Source organism: Chiloscyllium plagiosum, chromosome 3 (assembly GCF_004010195.1).
Source record: "Chiloscyllium plagiosum isolate BGI_BamShark_2017 chromosome 3, ASM401019v2, whole genome shotgun sequence".
Classification (NCBI taxonomy): domain Eukaryota; kingdom Metazoa; phylum Chordata; class Chondrichthyes; order Orectolobiformes; family Hemiscylliidae; genus Chiloscyllium; species Chiloscyllium plagiosum.
This window is the reverse complement of record NC_057712.1, coordinates 102,013,779-102,022,464: the sequence shown is the minus strand read 5'-3', so window position 1 is coordinate 102,022,464 and position 8,686 is coordinate 102,013,779.

Below are 8,686 nucleotides of genomic sequence, written 5' to 3'. Positions count from 1 at the left end.
AAGGTTATACAAATAGTGTGAGAGGAGTATTGAATAATAAAATCACTGCCAGTGATCAAAAGTGTCAGATGGTGTGAGTAAAATGTCAACAGCTGTATAGCAAGTGGAGGAATAACCTGCATCAATTAGAGGCAAAGAGATAATTACAATAAATTAACATAAGGTGGTGCTGGAGGCAAACCAAATGACTGGAATAACATTGTAGGGATAAGAGTCACACGCTGAGGGTCTATTCAAAATAACAAGCAATCCAAAACTGTACAAACTAATTACAGTAGTGAGATCATAACAATTTATCAAGATGATGGTGACAAAACAGACTGTAAGGGAGATTTAACAGATACAGAACAGTGTGGTGGGGTCACATCTAGTGCAACACGAGCCCAAGGTCAAGGTTGAAGCCATCTTCATGGGTACGGAACCAGGCAATCAGTTTCGGCCCAGCGGTTGTGTGTTGTTGTGTATCTCGAAGGTTGTCTTGGAGGGCGCTTACCCAAACATCGGAGTCAGAGTGTCCCTGACCGTTGAAGTGTTCCCCAACTGGGAGGGAACATTCCTGTCTGGCAATTGTTGCGCGGTGTCCACTCATTCATTATCATTTTGACACTATCACCTTGATAAATTTTCCAACAATGCTGGTAAAACATTATTTTCATTGGATGCCAAATATAATGTGGTTTCCTCATAAGTTAAGACTTTATATCCTATATTCTGGATAAAATTACTATTAAAACTGCAAAAGAGATACTTTGTGTTGTTGAAAAGATCACTGTACCAGAGCTCTATGATTGGCAACCAGTTTTCTTGGTCCCTTTCAGATCGGACTGTCAGATGTCATTGGTAGGCAAAGAGAATGGAAAATAGAGAAAGTAATAACTGATTTAAAAATGGTAAAGATCCAAGTCTGCAAGTTTTTTTCAAGTGGAATGTTCAAATATCATCTTAGTCCTGTAATCCTGCATGTCAGCATGTTTGCCTAGAATCAAGATGATGTGGAGGTGCCAGTGTTGGACTAGAGTGGACAAGGTCCAAAGTCACATGATATCAGGTTATATTCCAACAGGTTTATTTGAAATCATAAGCTTTCGAAGAGCTGTTCCTTCATCAGGTGAAGTGACTTCACCTGGTGCCGTGTGACCTCTGACCCAGAATCAGGGTGACCAACTCTGAAGAAATATATATTGTAAGTGTATTCCATCTGCTGTGCTCTTGCCCACTCATTCAGTATGTTTAAATCCTCCTTGAAGCCTCTCTGTATCCTCCTCATAACTTGTGTTCCCACTAGGTTTTGTATCATTTGCAAGCTTGGAAATATTACTATTGTAATACTGGCTAACTGCATTGCGGAGCTAGGGCAGTGAGTGACCTCAATATGGAGCATCTGCAATGCTGAGGTTGCCCTGGACAGCATGTTCAGTGAGGTGAAGACAGAACAGGCAGAAAGGAGCTGAGTGATCACCAGGAAGGGTGATGGAAGGCAAGTAGTGTAAGTGTTCCCTATGGCTGTAACTGTCTCTAACAGGTATACTACTTTGGATAGTATTAAATGGAGGATTTCTGAGGGAACGATATCAGAAGCCATGTCCATGACACCATACATGTCTCTGGTGTACAACAGGAGAGGATAAAGAACAGCAGAACTATAGAAGCAGGCGCTTCATTACTGATAGCATTTTTGTGGCCATAAAAAAGTCTCCTGGATGGTCTGTTGCCTCCCAGGTTCCAGAGTCAAGGATGTCTCAGAGTGTCTGCAGGGCATTCTAAATGGGCTTGGTAACAGCTAATAGTAGTGGCACAAACAACACAGGGAAAAAAAGAGAATAAGGCCCCGCAAGCAAAATATAAATAGTTTGAATGCAAACTGAGAAGTTGGACCTCAAAGGTAACAATATCAGGATTATAACTAGTGCCACATTCTGGTGAGAGCAAAAATAACAGGACATACCAGATGAATATGTAGGTGGAGTAGTTGTGTAAGAGGAAGGAACTCAGATTCCTGGGACAGTGGCACCACTTCTAGGAAGTTTGAACCAATGCCAGCAGGATCGGATTCATCTGGCAGGACAAGAACCAATGTCCTTGTTGGTGGAGTTTGTTTGCTTGTGCTGTAAACTAAAATGGCAGGGTGATTAGAACCTGAGCAAGGAGACAGAGGAGAGAGCAATGTAGATGGAAATAAAAAAACAGAAATTTACAAGGTAGAAATGAAAGATCAAAAAACAAGAGGAAAAATCAAATGGGGCCACGGTGTAAAGTGAAGCTAAAGCGAGGTTAAAAATAAAGACTTTTTGTCTTAATGCAGAGAGCATTTGCAATAAGGAATTGACAGCACAATTAGGCAACAGTAGCAATATTTAAGGTTCATACATAAAGAATGTGTGCATGAATTACAACAAATGATTTGTTCCTGTCTGGCGCAAAAGTAAAAGAGGAAAGGGTGCTCAATGTGGCTTACAAAAGAAATTAAGGATACTATTAGAACCAAGGGGGAAACACAACATTGCTACAAAAAGTCTGAGGTCTAGAAGCATTTCAGAATTCAGCAAAAGAGGACAAGAAGTTTAATTAAGAGTGTAATAAACTTTTAGGGAACATAGAAAATGACTGTAAAAGCTTCTAAAAATTTGTGAAGAGAAAAGGATTAACAAAGACAAATGTAGAGTCAGAAAACTGAGAAATTAAAGCACACAACAAAGAAATAACAGAAGATTTGAGCACATACTTTTGCTGTATCTTCACAAAAGAGGGAACAAAAGAACCTCTCAATGTTAGGGAGCCAAAGGTTTAGTTAGAGGGTGGAATTGAAAGATATCAGTATTAGTTAGAGAATAATTCTGGGGAAGCTAATGACACTAAAGGCTGATAAATCACCAGGCTGATAACTGACATCCCAGAGTACTGAAGGGAGTGGCCCCAGAAATATTGCATACACTGGAATCATCTTCTAAAATTAAAGCCTATGGAGCAACTTCCAAAGACTGGTAAGTAATAAGTGGAATCCCACTATTTAAAAAAAGTGAGAGACAAAGCAGAGAATTACAGACCAGTTAACCTGGCATAGGCAAAATGCCAAAGTCTATTATAAAAAATGTGATAACAGAACCTTCGGAAAGCATTAAATGGATTGAATAAAGCTAAATTGGGTTTATGAAAGGCAAATATACTTACCAAATCTGCTGCAGGTTTTTGAAGATGTAACTAGTAAAATAGATAGAGGAGAACCAGTGGATGTGGTGTAGCTAGATTTTCAGAAGGCTTTTCACAAGGTCCCTAAAAAGAGGTTAGTGGGCATAGTTAAAGCACTCGGGGTGGTGGTATATTTTAAAATGGGAAAAGAATTAGTTTGACAGACAGGAAACAGAGAATGGAAACACATGTGTCTTTTTTCCAAGTGGTAGGCAGTGACCAGTGGAGTGTCGTGAGCATCAATGCTTGGTCCCCAGCTGTTCACAGTGTGATAAATGATTTGGATGAGGAACCTAAGTGCAACATTTCCATGCTTGGTGATGAGTCAAAATTGGGCAGGGTTTTGAGGAGGAGGTAAGAAGGTGATTTAGATACATTGAGTGAGTGGGCAAATACATGAGAGATGAACTGCAACTTAATAAATGTGAAGATATGCATAGAAAAACAGAAAGAAAGAGTACTATTTAAATGGTGATATATTGGGGTTTATTCAAAGGGATTTGGATGTCCTCGTACACCAGTCAATAAGAGCAGAGCCATAGGTGCAGCAAGAAATTAGGAAGGCAAATGGTTTATTGGTCTTTGTCACAAGATGTTTTGAGCTCAGATGTAAGGATATCTTATTGCAGTTACACAGAGCCTCAGTGAGACCACACCAAGAGTACTGCGTACAGTTTCAGTCTCCCTACCGAAGAAAAGATTGCCACAGAGGGAATGCAGAGGAGGTTCACTAGGTTAGTACTGGGAATAGCAGGACTGTTCTACATGGGAAGATTGACTTGACTTCACTGATTAGAATCCAACAAGATGAAAGAGGATTTGATTGAAACGTATAAAATTCTAACAGGGCTCGAATGGCTAAATGTAGGGAGAATGTTTACCCTGAATGGGGGGTGTAGATTTAGGGGCAGAGACTCAAGATAAATCATTTCAGACTGAGCTAAGGAAAGATTCCTTCACTCAAATGGTAATGAACCTGTGGAATTCTCTAATTTGTCTCAGTTCCGCACTCGCACCAGATCATTGCATGTCAATTATTTCAGGGGGTCTTCTTTTGTCATCTTCTGAGAAGGCAGACACAAAATATTTATTTAGCTTCTCTGTCATTTCACCATTTCCTATTCTAAATTATCCTGTCTCTGTTTGTAATGGAGCACATTTTCTTTTTGATAATATTTTTCTCTATACATACTTATAGAACTTTTTACAAGCCATTTTATGTCACTTACTATTTTACCTTTATATTCTATTCTCTCTTCTTTTATCAATTACTTTCAAAGGCATGTTGATATAAAAAAAGGAGATGTTGGATGTTTTGAAAATATTTACAATAGACAAGTCCCCAGGACCTGATGAGATTTATCCCAGCAGACTGAGGGAGGTGAGGAAGGAAATTGTTGCGACCTTGTATGAAACCTTTATATCCTTTTTAGTCAGAGGAGACTTTCCAGAGGACAAGAGAATAACCAATGTTACTCCTTTGTTAAAGAAGGTCAACAAGGATAATCTGTGAAATTACAGGTTGCTGAACCTTATGGCAGTGGTAGGGAAATTGTTGGAAAAGATTCTTAGGGACAAGCTTCACTCCAATTTGGAAAAATATGGACTTCTTTGCACTACACATGTGGCTTTGTATGGGGAGGTCATGTCTCACAAACTTGACTGAGGCTTTTGAGGAAGTGGCAAAGATGATTGATGAGGGTAGAGTTGTGAATGTTGTTGACATGGATTTTAGCAAGGCCTTTGACAAGGTCCCTTATGGCAGGCTGATACAGAAGGTGAAATGATGTAGGATCCAAGTTGAGCTGGTAACGTGAATACAGAGCTGAAAATGTGTTGCTGGAAAAGCGCAGCAGGTCAGGCAGCATCCAAGGAGCAGGAGAATCGACGTTTTGGGCATGAGCCGTTCTTCAGGAATCATTCCTGAAGAAGGGCTCATGCCTGAAACGTCGATTCTCCAGCTCCTTGGATGCTGCCTGATCTGCTGCGCTTTTCCAGCAACACATTTTCAGCTCTGATCTCCAGCATCTGCTGTCCTCACTTTCTCCTTAACATAAAAGACAGAGAATAGCGGTGAAAGGGTATTTTTCTGAATGGAGATCGGTACCAGTGGAATTCCCAGAGTTCAGTGCTGGGACCCCTGTTGTTTGTAAAATATATTAATGACTGGAGGAGAATGTAGCTGGTCTGATTAGTAGGTTTGTGGATGACACAAGCAATGGAGGAGCTACGGACATTGAGGAGGATTGCCAGAGGATACAGCTGCATGTAGATAGGCTCAAAACTTGGGCAGAGAAATAGCAGATTGAATTTAATCTGGAAAATACAAAATCATGCATTTTGGAAGGTCTGATGCAGGAGGAAAGTTTACAGTAAATGGCAGAACCCTTAGAACTCCTGAACACATCAACACACATAGAGATCTAATGGGCAAGTCCGCAGTGGATAAGGTTTACCAGGATCTTGCCTGGTTCGGAGGGTGTTAGCTTTGAGGAGAGATTGGACAAACTTTGTTTCTTTTCACTTGAACATCAGAGGCTGAGGGGCAACCCGATCACAGTTTAGAATATTATGAGAGGTTTGGATCGAGTGGACACTCTGGGTCTTTTTCCCAAGGTAGAAATGTCAATTATTAGGGGACATAGGTTTATGGAAGAAGGGAGAAAGATTAAAAGGAGATGTGAGAGACAGTTTTTTTTATACAGAGGGAAGTAAGTACCAGGAATGTGCTGCTATAGGATGTGATTATCATGCACTAATTTACATCCTTTTGTGAAGGTCAAGAGCACTTTCTGCTGACACTTATTTGGGGTTGAGTGTCCACTACAACAGGATAAGAAAGGGGATTGATGACATAACCACAAGCCACCAGTGGTATCATATCATATTGATAACAGGCTCTAATATAATCTAATGAATCCTGCACCTTCTTTGGAACACCTACATCATTTTTCTAATATATGATATATAAAAGTATATAATATATAAAAGTATTTTATATAGTATAGAAAAATAAGAGAAAAACGTAGCATAGAGGAGGGCATTTGACCTATCATGTCTGTATCATCTTTCTTGGAGATATCCAATTATTTCCCATTCTTTGCTCTTTCCCCAGGAACATTGTTATTTTTATATGTTCTGGCCAACACTCAACCAAGGAACATTTGTTCCATACATGGGACACTTTTTTTGTACAAAGTGAGTATCATATTTGCCTAATTAAGAACAATGTATTAAAGAGAATTTCTTAAATGTTCAGCGCTTTGAAGCTTTCTGAGCATAAATACAATGCAAATATAACTTATTTCTCTTTTTACTTATCATGTACTCTACCCTGTTATGGACTTTACCTATCAGCCAACAGTTTAGTGTAATTTATATTTCCATTCATGAAGCTAACCAAAGCTCGCTTGCAATTTCATCACCCATGATTTATTGGCTCTGTCTCACTTGTAGAAATGTAAATCATATTACATGGCTGGCCACAAGATATCCTTTATGTTTACTTTAGATTTCTTGCACATGAAAAGTGCTATAAAGTGGCAAGTTGCTATTGAAATGCATGGGTACTGAAGTGACTGCCTGCAACACCTTCAACCTCACCGCTCTAAATAATTCTCCAGTTTCAACAAATGCCATGGTTTGTCTGTATAAGAATGAGTTTGAGTGTACAGTCTGGCCAGTAATTTAACCTAATGCTGTAGCTTTAATTCCACAAATGAACGTTGCCAACAGAAATACATTGAACATTGCAAGCCCCAAAATTCATTGTAAATTACAGCAATCTCTATTGTAAACCGTAGACACAAGCTGTAACCCATGCATTTTGCATTGTTTGATTACAAATAATTAGGATTACCTTGATTCTTAACATCACCTAAAATAAGATCATTTTACTATTCTTTACCATTACTTTGAAGTATACTCGATAGAGTCCTATTTACTTACATAATTAAAGGTTGTCTTGATTATCGTAGAATTTGCAGTGCAGAAGGAGACCATTCAGCCCATAATGTCCACATCAGTCAAGAAAGACTTTTTTAAATCATTCACTTGTGGGAGGTGGGTGTCACTGACTGGGCCAGCATTTATTGCCCATCCCTACTTGCCCTGGAGAAATTAGTGGGGAGCTGCCTTCTTGAACCACTGCAGTCCATGTGCTGTGGGTTGACGCACAATGCCCTTGGGAATGAGTTCCAGCATATGACACAATTTCCAAGTCAGTGTGGTGAGTGGTTTGGAGGAGAAGGTGAGTCAGTGGTGTTCCCATGTATCTGCTGCCCTTGTCCATCTAGATGGAAGTGGTCACGTGTTTGGAAGGTGCTGTCGTAAATTACTGCAGTGCATCTTGTGGATAGTACACACGGCTGTTCCTGAGCGTCAGTGGTGTCGGGAGAGAATGGTTGTGGATATGATGCTAATCAAGTGACCCACTTGAATGGTGTTACGTTTTTTGAGTGTTGTTGGAACTACATCCATCTGAGCAAGCCTGACCACATTAATGGTGCACTTAAAGCCCTGGTGGCTATGGCAACATGAGTGAATTCCTAAATGATGCCTAAATGGTAGAGAGTTTCTGACTCAACAGTTCTTTCAGGCAGATCTAGATTCTCACCACTGAATGAATGAAGCACCTCTTCCTCAACTGTCTTTGTAACATTCTACCTCTTACCTTTAATTTCTGCTGCCTGGTTATTGACCCCACTTCTAATGGAGAAAGTGCCTTCTATCCACCCTATCTATGCCCCTTTTCCGATCTTGTTTAACTCTATCAGATCTGCTTTCAACCTTCACTGCTCCAAGGAAAACAATCCCAGTCTTTCTGATTGTTTCTCATAGTTCAGATCTTCCAGCTCAGGCAGTATCCTGAAAATCCCCTCTGCACCGAATCTAGGACAATCACATCCTTCATATAAAGTGTTAATCAGAATTGCACACAGTCATCCAGTTAAACAACATAGAGTCATAGAGTCATAGAGATGTACAGCATGGAAACAGACCCTTCGGTCCAACCCTTCCATGCCGACCAGACATCCCAACCCAATCTAGTCCCACCTGCCAGCACCTGGCCAATATTCCTCCAAAACCTTCCTATTCATATACCCATCCAAATGCCTCTTAAATATTGCAATTGTACCAGCCTCCATCACATCCTCTGGCAGCTCATTCCATACATGTACCACCCTCTGCGTGAAAGTGTTGCCCCTTAGATCTTTTTTATATCTTTCCCCTCTCACCCTAAACCTATGCCTGATAGTTCTGGACTCCCCGACTCCAGGAAAAGACTTTGTCGATTTATCCTATCCATGCCCTTCATAATTTTGTAAACCTCTATAAGGTCACCCCTCAGCCTCCGACGCTCCAGGGAAAACAGCCCCAGCCTGTTCAGCCTCTCCCTGGAGCTCAGATCCTCCAACCCTGGCAACATCCTTGTAAATCTTTTCTGAACCCTTTCAAGTTTCACAACATCTTTCCGATAGGAAGGAGACCAGAATTGCAC